Genomic DNA, 14,977 nt, shown 5'->3' with positions numbered 1-14,977 from the left:
CGGCAGTCTCCCGGGCTGGGTCGGCAACCACGAGAGTGGCAACAGCCCAGCACCGAGGCGCACGACGGAGGCGGGAATGGAGAACCGGTGGTGAAGAGTAGGTCTAGCGGGTCTACTCTCCGCGGAATACATTATGACCCAACCTTTTCTTGTACAACAGATGTGAGAGAAGAAAAGATTAAGCACAATGTAAACCAGTCACAACTCTTTTCAACTAACAACACGTCAAGTGGGGTACTACCGAGGCACTTCCTTGTGGTGAAAGCGAGAAGGAGGAGAGCAGGTGACCACACACCTGCTTATGAAGGTAAGCTGATGAGGGGTGTGGTCAGACTAATACTGGTATTAAAGGTATATTTTGTGGAATTTTATTCAGTGCGCATGCACGTATGCGAGGGAGTGCAGTGTGATGCCAAGCAGAGCCCCTAACGGAACAGAACAACTGTTGGTCTTTTATCATAATAACTGAACTGAGCAGCATTAACAAAGTGTTATCATAATAACTGAACTGAGCAGCATTAACAAAGTGTTATCATAATAACTGAACTGAGCAGCATTAACAAAGTGTTATCATAATAACTGAACTGTGCAGCATTAACTCATTGGACGCCAGAGGTCGCTGTGGGCGTATGGCTGTTTGTGCCAGAGCTGTAATGAAATGGGGGTACATGCCGGTGTTTGTAGTGCTAAAACTATATTAAATATTATAGCTATGGATCTAATGATATAGTCGATTGTCCTTGAGTTTCTTATCAAGATGCAAAAAACAGATAATTTTTTCATCAATACATTCCCGTTTTATACCGTGGTGAATATGAGTATAGTTTCAGAGTAATTCTGTGTAATCCCAGGAAATTCCGCCAAACAGCGTTTTACTGCATTTCACTATAAATCATGCCATTCCTTGCCTGGATCAATAATCAATCTGAAATCAACGCTAGATTATCGGTATTATGTTTCATCATGGATGCATGAAAGGGGGGGGGGAAGCCGCCCCTCCGTGCTTTGATCGCAACCAACGGGACACAGCACACACACACCACAGACACACGCTCTGATCGTGGGGAAAGAATGATCAGATCAACGCAAGATTGATAACATATAGCCCTTACCTTGTCTATGATGTACTGCAAAAAGAATAATCCAATTATCTGATCGCCATTCCAAATACTGATCGCGATCGTGTTTCCAACGTAATCCAGCATTGAACATGAACCCGGGCGGCCCGACCCTTGTCGATGCATGTGTTATAAGCGATTGTCTTGCCGGAGTATTTAGACCCCACCCGCATGCCGCAGCTCGGCCCAGAAAACAAGCCACATCGTTTCAAATGGAGTGCAATAGTGGCCGCAAGGCGTTAGGCGGCGGTACTGGACTTTTGCGATCTCAGACCCATCCCCAGTGATAACACACAGCTGCCTGCATATTTATGAATGGAAATAGCGAATGAAAGAAATAACGATTCAATAACGTATATATACGTGGTTGGCATTATTCGATTGGCGGACAAACGCGTATACTGTATATGCGTGAACGGCGGTGAATGAGTTAACAACAACTGATAACATCTGTTATCATAATAACTGAACTGAGTAGCATTAACAACGGTTTGTCTTTTATCATAATAACTGAACTCAGCAGCATTAACAACTGTTTGTCTTTTATCATAATAACTGAACTGTGCAGCATTAACAACAGTTTGTCTTTTATTATAATAACTGAACTGAGCAGCATTAACAACTGTGCTGCTTTCAGAAAGCACACAAGCTCCTGTTGTGTCTGTAGCCTGCCTGTCTTGAATGTTGAAATGAATGGGTGGAGAAGGAAAACAATGGGATGATTAAAATAAATTCCCTTATCTGCCCCATATTGACCGCAGGGTCTAAGTGCCCGACTCAACAGACTGATTGGCTGGCGGAGCTGCAGGGCTTGTCTCACCCCTGTATTCAACCCCCCCCTGGCCCAGGTGACTCTCTCTCACACACACCTTCTCTCTTTCTTGTCTCAGTTTCTCACCCCCTCTAGCCCTTCTCTCTCTCTCTTTTTACAAAATCATTTCGTTGGCTTTGATTGCGTTTCATGGTGTGTGGTGTGTATCATTTGTTAAACGTTTGATCTCCAATCCCTGTAATTATTTTGTGTGTGTGTATGTGTTGGTCGCTGATCATTAGACCTCCACTCTCTGTCCATGGTGCTGAAATATGTGGCAAAATATATAGGATATATATGAAAGCTCTCTCTAAGGCATGATGATGATGATAAATGAGAGAGGGATGTAGATTTGTATTGTCGTGTTAAGAGAGTTACTACCTCCTTATTTTTAATAATACATTGACTATTAAGGGCTAAAAAAAACAGTGTGTGTATTTTTGGGATAACGGACCATCTGACTAATAGGTCTCCTCTTTAACTAATCGGGGCAACTTCACCTTAGACCAATGGGTTTTGCTTTGGGGATAACGGAGTGTCGACCAATGGGCTTTAGGTCCAATGGGAAATATTTTGGATTATTGAGCTGTCGAATAATGGGCCGTCAGAATTATGGGCAGTCTCCAAAGTAAATAGGGTTAGGCTGATTAATTGAGCAGGACAGTGTTGTGACACTGAGGGGAGTTTAACACATTTCAGTTTGGGAAATGTTAGGCAGGGGGGGTGGACTGTATATGTATTTTCTGGTGTTTTGTTTTTCTTGCAGCTGCAGTTGTACACATGTTTTAGTATTATGGTTAATGTGGATAATAGAGGGGAGAGATGAATCCAGTGATATACATGGAATATGAAGGGGGCTAATGAGGCAGTAAAGAGAGTATTGGTACATCTTAAATAAATCAATTGGGCCAGGTGTTTCATTCACGATTCCAATTTAAGTCCAGAGGTGCTGTGATCCAATCCAATCCAATCCAACTTTATTTATAAAGCGCTTTAACAGCCACAGGGGCACAAAGTGCTGTACAGAGGGAGCATATTAAAAACTATAAGCAGCACTAAAAATATATAAAAAAAAACAAGAGTACGAAAAAAGAGAAAAAAAAGGTAAACATAGGCAGCAATACAAATTAAAATAGATCAGAGTACTTAAACACATATTTAAAAGTGGGCGGCTATGTGGTGCAGTGGGCAAGGCGCTCACCACGAACACTGGAGACGCTGGGTTCACCTGTTCGAGCTCAGCGCTCCACATTGCTTTCAGTTTAGCTGGTCATAAATCAAATCAAATCAAATTTATTTATAAGGCCCGACAACACACGTTAATGTCCCCATGGGCCGTACAAGTCTTTTTTAAACAAGTCAAGAAGAAAACATAACAATAAGTCAAGAACAAGAACACCATAAGGTCCAACTAATTTAAAATAAATGCAAATAAATGAAAGAATGGAAGAATGCAAGCACTCCCAGACATACCCCACGCGAAGGTAAGCAAAAACTCACTAAAACCTAACAATAGGGAAAAATGCTCCACAGGCAGTGTGGAGGAGAGAAACCTTAGAAGGGCCATTCAAGGTTGGATCTCCCTTCTTAGATGTCGGTGATAGTAGTGTTGCAGACTAACAGTTGGTAAGCATGCACTCAAGTGTGTAGTGAAACACAGATGAGTGCATGCAATAGCAACTGAACATTTTGAAAGATTAAAGATAGAGCTGATAGCGATAGCAACTGAACATTTTGAAAGATTGAAGATAGAGCTGATAGCGAATCTATTTGAGGCACAGGGGCGGCGCCGTACTAATACACATTGGCAGTATTAGGGGGTGGGAAACTGATGGGTGGGGATCGGGCGTTGTGGACAGCGACTCCTACAGGTCGGTTGGTGCGCCTGCGCAGTAGAATCAGGAAGCGATGGGGGCGGCGCCCCTCCAAAGCGCAGACCCCTGACGCTGAAAGATCACGCTGCGCAGGTGAAAAGATGCGACTGCTGTTACCTCTAGTATCGGAGGGGACTTGTGCTATGTATGACTTAGTCCACATTGCAGCCGGCTTGTGGGAGGCAAGAAACAGCGTTCGAGACAGGGGAGGGTTGAATTGGATGATACGAAATTGGGATGGGAGAAAAATAGAAAAATGGGAGAAAAAGTGGATACAAAAAATATATATATATTTAAAAGCAAAGGACAGTAACAAAAAGATACAACAATAACACAGTAAAACAATAAGATCATAAAATCAACAAGCTACATGGTGTCGAAAGCCAGAGAGAAAAGGTGGGTCTTAAGGAGGCCTTTGAAACAGGGCAGTGATGAGGCCTGCCTAGTCTGCAGCGGCAGCTCGTTCCACTTTTTGGGGGCGACAACAGAGAAAGCACGGTCCCCCCTGAGCTTACATCTAGTTGTAGGCACTACTAGGAGCAGCTGGTCAACTGACCTGAGAGAGCGAGAAGGTGTATAGAACAGCTCAGAGAGGTAGGGTGGGGCAAGGTCATGAAGAGCTTTAAAAGCAAATAAAATAATTTTAAAATGAATCCTAAAGTGCACGGGGAGCCAGTGGAGTGAGGATAAAATCGGTGAGATGTGGTCATATTTACGAGTGCCAGTTAAAAGACGTGCAGCGGCGTTCTGCACCATTTGAAGGCGAGCCACTGAGGATCCACTCACCCATTGAGTGGCATTGCAGTAATCCAGCCTAGTAGTCACAAATGCATGGATTACTGCTTCAAAATGCTGCACCTGTAGGATGGGCTTAATTTTGGCCAGCTGCCTCAACTGGAAAAAGCTTGATTTGACCACGGCCTCGATCTGGCTGTCAAATTTAAGGTCTGGGTAGATTTTTACACCTAATCTTTTACACCTGATCTGGATAAGAATACTCCTTGTGTTTGTTCCCAATCTCTGATAGCCAAGGAGGAAGTGTGGTGGTAGTGGGAAAGTTATATAATGTCCCACGTATTTTGGTTAGTGTATAATATGCCAAATAGATTTTACATACATTTACATTTACACAATCCCAAATTTGAACTCTCATCATTTAATTATGGGGGAGACTTCAACTGTGTCCTGAACCCAGAGTTGGACAGATCTTTGAAAACGAATGAAGTAACAATTTATGGTCATATGGTCAATAGAATTGATATTATCGTGTATTTTTTATTAATGGGTTATTCAACATTATTATAGCATTGTTCAGAATGGCTAAATTGACCACGGTTTGGCTTGACCTTGCAAACCTGATTGAATTGACACACACACACCCACCCACACACTAGCTCACCCCCACCCAGGAACCCGTTTTGTTGTATACCTGATTAACGAGACACACACACATACACGCACACACACACACACAGAAACCCAGGGTGGGGCCCTGACCCACCCCTGATCACAAGACCATTGTTGTTGTTAAAACCTGTTTATCAAAGAAACCTTTGTAATACATGTGATTTGGAGCAGCTCATTTTTTATATAAGATATAGATATAAGATATATATATATAGATATAAGAACCCGGTTTGACCATTGTAAGGGACTCAGTCTAGTCGAGGCTGGGTCATGGATGGACGTTTTGTTACTGTGCTGTGGAAACCTATGCTTGTATGCTGCATTAAATCACCTTTTTCATCACCTGAGCCATTGCCTCTGAAAACCATCTCCAGTCTGAATTCTTCTTGAAACCAGCGCCCACTCTCAAAGAATCTACTTCACGAATCAACCACTGTCTAAAATAATATGGAATTGTTGACCCTTGGAGATCTGAAAACCCATTCACCCACAGTTTTTTTTATTTGTATTTTTATAAAAAAAATACGTACCCTGCCCACCAATCATACTCACGGATTGATTACTATCTAATCGAAAACTCCTGCCATAAGTCAAGAACTGTGAAATCAATTGTAATTTCGGACCTTGCCCCCCATTTAATACAGTTAGCATTTAAACACAAATCTATGGCTGCCTTCTGATGATTTAATAACTTTTTGCTGACAGATAGGGCTTTCATTTAGTTCATGTCAGCCCCCAACTGTTACAATATTGGAAATTGATCATCAACACAGTGCCCTCTCCAGATCTTTATAACATGATTATTTCCTTCCAGAAATTGATAACTTTTCCATTGGTAAATCAGCTAAGCTAATACTACTGTGAGGGCTGGCCCAGTACTGCGCGCTTCCAGGTGCCAATTACCATCACGCACCTGAAAGGAGTTTCCAATCAGCTCGACAGGAGCCCTCTTATACACGGTTTGCTGAACATTCAGTGTCGGGTCGTTTTGATCACCACCAGCTACTGCTTGTTCCTCTTGTGTGTTTCTCCAGTACGCCCTTGGAAGTTGCCGCTGTTACCTCTCTCTGCCTCCGTGGACCCGTGCCTCGTATTTACACTTTGCCCTTGGTGAGTTTTTGGAAGTCTATTTTTTGATGCTCTGATATCCTAATTTTTTTTCCTGGACTTAATACCTTCATCAGTTTTTTGTGTGTTCCTTAACCTCTTAAGCCCTAGCCATATTTTCAGAAAATTCACCTAAAAGTACATACCCAAGTAAATGGAAGATTTCTCCACTTCTACAAGGTCGATTTGCATGTATCTAGGGGCATCTATGGACCTCAGGGAATATATTCCCAGTGTCAGAAATATTTTGTCTATTATTATGCTTGAGTAAATTGAAATTAACCAAAGGAGAATATAAATAATTATTATTAGGTCAAGAACTAACTTTTGGACTTGTTGTTTTCCAATCTTCGTCTGCAATATAATATTTTGTACTCTCAGCAGGCATAGATTCTTAACTCCCTGGATGCTGAGAAGTCCTTCGGCCGAGTCAAGTGGGACTTTCTATTTGCTGTTCTAGAGAATTTTGGTCTGGTTGAGAATTTCATAACTTGGGTCAAGCTGTTATATTGATCCCCTCTCGCCCCACTAATGACCAATTGTATGAGATCTCTCTACTTCCCTCTACAACGGGGGACAATGCATGGTTGCCCACTTTCCACACTTTTATTTGCACTTACTATCAAGCCTTTGGCCATTGCTTTACGTAGAGGGGTGTGAGGGAATTCACAGAGGAGTGGAAAATAGTCCCTTTGTACGTGGATGACCTGCTTTTTTTGTATGTAACAGATCCTTATAAGTTCATCCCCAAAATAATGTATATTCTGAAAAGATGTAAGATCTTGAATTTTAGACAAGTTGAATTTGTCTAAAACGGAAGTGTTACCAATCAATGAAATGGCATGAGGCCTCTCGTACTCACATTCAAAGTAGCAATGGATTAATTTAAACACCTGGGTGTGGTAGTAACAAGGAGCATCAGAGGTTTGTCTCTAATGCACCTTTTAAATTGGCGCAGTACCAGGGACCTTGAGAGGCTGTCCCATCTTCCCATTTCTTTGGCAGGCAGTGAAAATGCATATTCTTCTAGAATTTTTATTTAATTCCAAACAATTCCCTTATTAATTTGTAAATCCTTTTGTATTTGTAAAACCTCTTCTCCCCCTCCATTATATACTGTATGATTATTGTGTGTTACGAATTACGCTTTGGTGGCATGATGAATGGAACCCAGTTGCAGATGAAGCACGATCACGAGAGCTTGAATTGAGCAGACAGGAGACAGCGTTGTGATGATAAACACGGTTTACTCAAAGACAGAAAACAAAGGAACACGACTGATACTCGTACACACAGGTAACATGAAACAATGACCCAGCAAGTGTATGCTGGGCCCACAACACCTAAATACAAACACTAATTAGAGACAGAGGGTGATTGCTAACAGGACACAGGTGTAGTAGACAGAACTAACAGAAGACTGAACACACAGGGGAATAACTATAGTGAATAGGGATACTCGATATTGGCTTTTTTACCGATACCGATATACCGATATTGTCCAACTCTTAATTGTGTGGATGCAGGGTCGTCGTCGTCGTCCCCCCCCCCCCCCCCCCCCCCCCAAAATGGAATAATTTCAGGTAATTAACATTACATATCTCTTGTTGTAGAATTAACACAACATTATGCATACTTTTGACAATAAATAAAATCTGAATTTGTTCTTACTTGCTTGCCTGGGTAAATAGGTTATAGGAATGTAAAAAAAAATAAAAATTGAAAACCGATACCGATATTTTCCGATATCACATTCTAATGCCGATATCGGCCGATAATATCGGTAGGCCGATAATATCGGACATCCCTAATAGTGAATGTACAAACTGAGACATACAAGACTAAAACACATTTACAAAACACAGACAGTAGGGACACAAGTCTAACACAGTGGAAATAATACAGACAACAAAGACAACGAATATACAAAACATAAGTGGAGGTAAATAATGTTCAACAGGTGAGTGAGCTGAAGCCAGATCTGCCACATCTGGATCAGTCCACCAGGTGGCAGTGTTGTAGTGTGCAGTGGTGTATTGTAATTGAAGGGGAGTCTGAAGGGGAGTTGTGAAGGTCCGAATCCTGGACCAGCCGAACCGGGAGGAGGGTTGCAGTCTGGTCCAGCAGGTGTGAAACTAGTGTGAAACTATGTATGCATCACATTATACCAGTGAAACTCCTCACTGTCAGGTGAAAAGAAGCGGCTGGCGAGTCCACATGTATCGGAGGAGGCATGTGGTAATCTAAACCCTCCCCAGACCATTAGTAGGGCAGTGCAACGACCAGAAGGGAATTGACATAATGACAAAATTGGGAGATGGGAGAAAAAGATAGAAAAGCTAACTTTTTTTTTTAAACTAAGGGAGTAAATTAAGTAACATTATTACTTTTTTAATGAGTAACAAGGAATAAATTACTTTTTCGAACACTGGGATCAGAGAACATCCCATAATGATCAGGACATGTAGTTATTTTCAGTCATCAAACACTCCTGAAATATAAATGTGTAATAATAGTATAGTTAGTGACACATTAATATATTTATGAACAGCTTGCAATGTAATTGCTTTGATAGTCATGGGTTGTCGGGAAGATGTCTCGCAACACGCCTGCTTAAGTGTGGATCAATTGAAGTCGTTCCTCCTCACTCTCCTCTGCCGATGCTGCTTTGCATATCTTTGCATTCCATTGACAGCAGCAATAACCATTATTTATTTAGTGTAGACCCCAAGGAGGAAATATATCCACCTGGACATATTACAGTGCAGATTGTGAAGACGAGCAATGCCCATTGATGAAAACACAACTCCCATGTTTCAGCTCTTGACTAAGATACAGCCTATTTGGCCTTCTGATCCCCTTCAAGTTTGTGAAGACAAATGATTGGTCACGGATTTGAAACAACACAATATAATGACAAGAGACACATAGTAACATATAGTTATATATAATATAATATAAAATAATGATATTTTTATACAAACTGGCCAGTATGGAATTAGTTGAACTATTATGTTCAAAAAGTATCATCTTGTCCAACTAGGTGGGTGCATGTAAACAACAGTACTAGAACTAAACAGCAACAGTTCACATGCCGAACCCTCACCACCATTTACATAATATACCTAGGTAGTAGGGGGGGGGGGGGTGTAACGGTAGACAAAAACCACGGTACGGTACGTACCTCGGTTTTAAAGTCAAGGTTCGGTATGGGTTTTCGGTACAGTGGGGGAAAGTTTGGCTTTCCATGTTCCACTCAGGGGTGATGTAGTGTGCACTAACTAATTGTACTTGTAGGGCTGTCAACGAATATTCTATATTGAAATTAATAATCGGCTTGTAAAAATATTTTTAATAATTATATTAGATTGTGAAAAAACAGCCCATGGTGGGCGGTTAACATAGTGGTTAACATACCGTTGTATTAGTTCGGTACACTACACAGCTGTTCGGTACGGTACAGTACACACTGAACCGGTTCGGTTCAGTACGGATACGTGTACCTTTACACCCCTACTAGGTAGTACTGGAACGTATACAACTACCACTAGTGCACTAACACGCATGGGAAGAGCTATGGTGTGTTACAACCACGGCCAGAGCCGCTCTCTGCCCTGCTGTTTCCACGCCCTTATGGGCAACTGCCTACTCCAGCGTTCACACGCTGTCACCTGGGATCAATCAACGCAGCTGATAATCATCTGCTCATCACCGACTTGGATATGAGCTCTACGCTTCCTGCCACTCACTGTCCGAGTGTTGCTACTCCTACCTATAGGTACGCGGACGTAACCTACCTTGTCTCTCTGCCTCTCTCTCTGCCTTGCTCTAATATCTGTCTCCCTGTGCTCCAGGCTCAGCTGCCGCCGACTCTCTTTGCCGCCGACTCTCGCTGTCTCACGCCTGGACGCGCGGTCACGTGGCCGTGTGGCCAATCAGAGAAACGCTGAACGAAAGGCTGAACACAAGTTGGTTGCCTTTAATATTCACGCCGCCTGGACGCTCCCGCGGAACACGAGGAGTGCTCCTGCTCGCATCTTTGTACATTCCTGTATTCTTTGTAACCTGTCTACATGGTACCAATCGGATTAAACAACCTAAACCGCTCCATTCTCCTCTCCCTGTTCTGCTCATGGGCTCCAGTTTAACGCCACTGTAACATAGTGGGATCTATCAGTTTACTTTATGTCTGGGAATCTCCCTTGGTTGACTAGGAGGTCAGGTAGCTTTACATATCATATGTAGCTATTACTGCTAGTGAATAATGACTCCCATTCATGACACTTTGACTCAAGCACTTACACTCAAAGAACCAGGTTATATTTATATTCTAAAGTGATGCCTTATGTGCGAATACAATTTAACACCATTTATGAGGAACGATATTTCTAATATACCAAATTATTACAAGCCTAATTAATTTCAAGAAAACAGTATGCAATAACACTATAAATGCACAGACCAGAATAGATCTTTAACTACAGAAATTGTATTTATAAAAATAATAAAAACACCCAGTGCCATCAACTTGACACCATTCAAATGATATACACACTACATGGCTCCTTCAACTATCACATGTATAAAATAAAATAAGTAAAACACAGAAATGTTTAGGCACGTTTGTTCACAGTTTGTTACTTTACGTTGGCATGCATGTTGGAGCTCATATGAATTCACACAGGAATATATTATTATATATTTACTCACGCATAAATATAGGAAAACAAATAAATTCACACAAGACACGATGTAACTGAGGGGTACAATTCCCTGACTGTATTGTTAGATATGATATTTAATACCACTACCTCTTGTACTTTAACTTCTGGCCATCCAGTACATGATATAAGTATGATGAACACTTTCCCACCTGATGAAACGAATCCACACAAATGTACAAATCGAATATTTAATATAGCAAAAGGTATATACAACGTTCACTTGTTTACACTTATGATTTGAAATATGCACTTGTATGGCAAATGAGTATTCGTAGGTAAATCAACATTGAATGTCCAATCTCTGGTTACGCAGGGAGTAAGTATACAACCTGGATATTTAGGAAACTATAGCGATGGTACTTAAATGATTATAGCTGGATACACTAAGGGGGGGGGGGGTCCCGCTGGTTGTAAGACAGTAGGAGGGGGGGGGGTTAGAGAAGCCGCTGGCGGTATCCCATCTGGCCGACGATTTCTTGGGAGAATTCAAAGTCTTGAACACGGTGCCCACAGAACCTCGGTCCGCAGACGGATACAGCTGGACCCTCTGGTGGACGGTAGCTGCCGGTCCACAACGGAGAGACGTGAGGCGACCTCACTGGTGTAGAGCGCCGTCTCACCTGGAGTCCTCTCCGGGGGGTAGTTCCAACACTCCGCAGTGTTGGCCGTTATCCATGGAATAATCAAAGCACCCAAAGCATAATCCAAGCCGTGGAAGGCTCGCCGTCGTCCGGGTAGAGTAATCCAATATACAGGTCCAGTCGCCCTGGCCCGGAGCTCCTCGGATGCAAGCACCACTAGGGGTCTGCCCAGCCTGGTTAAGCGTCCAGATAACGTCAGGAACGATGGGGGTACTGATAACTTTATAACTCTAACCGAACGATGCACCATACATAAATAGACTATTATTAGCTTAATAGAATACGTCCAACTCGACGGTATAGTGCCAAACTATGACTATTCAACTATTAATCCGCACGATATCTCAATGCCTATTCTGAGGCCAAGTAGGCCTTACTACACCACACGTGCGTCGTGGGTGAGGCTTCGCGTCTGTCACTCTGTTGGAGGGTAAAGAACTGGACTAAAAAGAAAGTTCTACTTTACTTGCGCCATATATATATGCGCTATGAACAAATAGTACCATTCGTATTTCGCCAGACGTATTCCTGCGCGGAACCGGGGCTTGCCACGACATGTTGGGCGGCACGATTGAACTTGAACCTAGGGGTATGGCAACCTGGCGCCAGGTTCTCGTCCAATGGTAGAATGAAACTATTATGGGCTGTTTAGTAGACTAAAGGGATATTCAGTGCATATTGTACAAGGAATATACAGGGGATATCAAACGATATACAAACACTATTTAAATATATATATATAAATAAATATATATATTCGGTTTAATCTGATCCTTCACAACACACGATATGTCCAGGCCTTGTGCAAGCTCACTCTTGAACAACTCGAATCAGTCCACTCTACCACAAAGGTCCCACAACGCAGTATGACACACTTATTCTAGCTGCAGGTTATAGCTAATCCACTTGCAGGAGAGTAAATTGTTCATAGATTCTGTGACATCCAACGAAACTCCTGAAACGGTCCAGTCGCAATGATGATGGCAAAATTGATAATCCATTCCAAACGTGAAATCAACTCCAACTTCACAACACAGTCCACTGAGATCTCCTGCACCGTGCACCCGAGTCTTACCCCTTAGGAACAACAACTTGTCCTACTTGGACTTGGACAACTTGGACCCACCCCATTACACAACGTGATTGAACAATATATATATAATATATATATATATATAATTATTATGATTATGTTTTCCCTTTTCTCCCATCCCCATGTGTCTCTGCCCCTTATAAGTGAGTGCTTAGACTTCTACACCATCCAGCCGCCTGGACAAAATATATTTAACCAGCGTAGCAATAGGCAGCCAGTAGTGTTCACTAAACCTTTACCTACAGATTCCCTCTCCATGAACCTTCTAAAGTAGTTGAAACAATTATCTAATGGAATGAATGGAATAAAATATTGGCTTCTCTGAACAATAATACTCAATGAAAATACTAATTAATTAATGAATGAATATAGGAATATATTGCACCAAATGAAATCAGTAAACAACAATCATATATTTCCCAAGGGTACTACATAAGCAATGCTCCAATATGCAAACTTTAAAGTAGGTTTGAAAACACTTATATTGTTCTTTGTCGCAAGGTATTTAACAGGGAGAAGGGAAAAGGGCACATACATTACTTAATTAGTAGCATGCTGATGACAGCTTAGGCTGAAACGCTTGAGTGCCTTTTACTGCCCTGTGTTATATCATATTTTTTAGACTTTTTAGACTTGTTAATCCGTCTGTGGTCTACGTTTGCTTGGATATATGTAATTAGCACTTCATTTCAAAGCTAGCACTATAGGTAATACCTGAACATATTGGATTCAAATTTGAACAGCCATTGGCTCCTGAAAAACAACCTACACTACCTACACCCTATCATATACAACAACAGTGGGCAACCGTGGCTGAGGAGGTAGAGCGGTCGTCTGGTGATCGGATGGCTCTTGGTTCAGTTTCCGCTGCTCCCGGACAGCTTGTCGAAGTGTCCTTAACCCCTAACTGCTCCCGATGAGCAGGTTGGCACCTTGAATGGTTGCCTCTGCCATCGGTGTGTGAATGTGTGAGTGAATGGGTGAATGTGAGGAACAAAATTGTAAAGCGCTTTGGATAAAAGTGGTATATAAATGCACCATTTACCATTTATTTTGTCATATACAACAGAAGTGTTTGCATAATTCCATGCTCACGAGGGTATATAATACCACATATTCCCCACCTACTCTAGTTTGCTTTTTCTCAGGAAAATTTAACAATGTCCACCATTCAACAAGTGGAACAATGCGGTGTTGGGGATCGCAACACATTCAAGGATGGTGCCAAGCTGTCACAGCACATGAGAGAGTCCTGCGCTTCTTCCCTCGTGAAGTTCGAGCTTCCTCAGCTGACCTCTGCCCCCAAGACTGGCTCTGGTTTGTCATCCTCTGACAGCGACACAATGCCAGAAGTGCAGTGGGACTGCCACTCCCCCAGCCTGAGTGCTGAGTGGGGTGAGTGTGTCGAGGCTGAGCTATGTGGCCATCCCAAAAAGTTTCCGATATGGATAAAATATGCCTCACGCTCGTCAGCTCCGATTCCTTCTCTCCTGCTGACAGTGAAGGTCAACCGACTAGAACAGGAGCAAGCCGCTGCCCCTCCGGAAGCTCCAGCATTCCAAAACAGCATAGAATTAATCAACAACAAAATAATGCTGCATCAACCAGGATCCAGGGCTTCAGCTCCAGTCATCTCTGGTATGAAGGCCTCCTGGACCTTGTACATATGTCCAGGCCAAATGCTGCCATGTTAAATGAAGTTCATGCAGAGTATTTGCTCAATTAATTTAGCTGAAATTGCAAATAAATGTGGTGGGGGAAGCCAGTCCAGGCATGGCTCTCTCAAAACGGAGGCTGGCACACTGGATTTTAGATGCTGATTCCAGTGTGGGTTTGACCCATTTGCAGTCTGTCAGGCGGCATTCAACTTGTTCAATCTTTTGCGTCAGTAACACTGAATGCAGGGAACAGTGAAGAGGACATTTGGTCATCATTGTCCTCTCCCAGTCCCTTTGTCAGGTACAAGGGACATCTCCTTCATTCTTGCAACCGGTCCCTAAGGAGCAGAGCCTTTACATACTACAGGGACTGGAGACCCCTATAGTGGCCACCCATAGAGTGGAACAGTAGAGGGGTTTCATTATGGAACTTCTGGCTGTTAAGCAGAATGAGGAGTCTTGCCCAGTCAGCCACCTGCCCAGCTTGAACACATGAATGGTGTGGTAGATGAGTAATTTCTCTCGAGCTTCGAGTCACTGTGCT

Source organism: Notolepis coatsorum, assembly GCF_963971535.1.
Source record: "Notolepis coatsorum genome assembly, chromosome: 16".
Classification (NCBI taxonomy): domain Eukaryota; kingdom Metazoa; phylum Chordata; class Actinopteri; order Aulopiformes; family Paralepididae; genus Notolepis; species Notolepis coatsorum.
The sequence above is the reverse complement of the archived record's forward strand: the minus strand, read 5'-3'. Positions refer to the sequence as shown.